Here is a 985-nt window from a genome sequence, read left to right as displayed (position 1 = left end):
TGTGTGTGTGTGTGTGTGTGTGTGTGTGTGTGTGTGTGTGTGTCAGCAGTCGGACAGAGAGGCGGCGCTGCGTTTAGTTCTGGAGGCTCAGATCAGAGAAGAAGTCAGCGCTGAGTTCATGGAGCTTTTTAATAAGATGGAGAAAGACTACAGGTAACAGGCGCCATGATCATGTGACCAGAACATGTGCTCAACAGGTCACTGCTCCTTCACTTTATAATGAGATGAAACTGAGATTTATTTAACTGCAAATCAGATCTCAAATGATGAGTTGATGGATTTATTAGTTAATTAACAGAAAATAATTTGACATTTATTTTGATTATTAATTCATTTTAAGTGAAAAACGTTTCAAGCTTCTTTCAAACGAAACAAGACGTGAAGATTCAGCTCTTTGAAACTGACGGACAGTTAGTCTAACACTTTATAGACAAAACAATTGATTGGTCATTGGAAAATAATTGGCAGATTAATTGGATGTGTGTGTGTGTGTGTGTGTGTGTCAGTGATCGTCTTGAGAAGGAGAGGGAGATCCTGGAGGAACGAGCTGAGAAAAGAGTCGAGATCCTTAAGAACCTCGTCAGCAAGACGGTCGACCTGTCAGCTGTGAACGTCGACAGCAGCAAGGTGAGTAAACGCTCAGAGTGAGGTCACCTGTCAGTCAGGTGAGAGGAGGGAAGCACCTGGACAGCTCACCTGTCAGTCACAGTCTGACACACAGTGACAGTGTAGAGTCTCCACACTGAGAAACCTTTCAGACACAGTGAGGTGACAGTGGTAACCACGGTAACCAGGGAATGACTGCCGACAGACTGATGAACTAACTGATGATTGGTTGTCAGGAGGAGCAGGTGACTCTGTTGGAGGGAATCATCGGATCAATGACCGAAGACCTGGAGAAGATCAGAGAGGACGCTCAGAGTGTTCACCGCTGTCTGACTGAACACACACACACTGCAGGTACACACACACACACACACACACA

The 985-nt window shown here is 45.1% G+C and overlaps 1 long non-coding RNA gene across 1 annotated transcript; it reads left to right on the top strand.

Annotated features, from left to right (window-relative positions):
• Positions 1 to 28: 28 nt before the first annotated feature.
• Positions 29 to 960, top strand: LOC111672599 (uncharacterized; the record flags this gene model as incomplete). Its single annotated transcript, XR_015438470.1, has 3 exons — positions 29 to 153; positions 507 to 627; positions 843 to 960. It is a non-coding gene; the product is annotated as an uncharacterized LOC111672599 (long non-coding RNA).
• Between the last annotated feature and the right edge of the window lie 25 nt (positions 961 to 985).

This window comes from Seriola lalandi, unplaced genomic scaffold, assembly GCF_002814215.2.
Source record: "Seriola lalandi dorsalis isolate HSWRI2012SDOR001 ecotype SW California unplaced genomic scaffold, Sedor1 jcf7180002008635, whole genome shotgun sequence".
Classification (NCBI taxonomy): Eukaryota; Metazoa; Chordata; class Actinopteri; order Carangiformes; family Carangidae; genus Seriola; species Seriola lalandi.
This window is presented reverse-complemented; position numbering and strand designations above follow the sequence as displayed.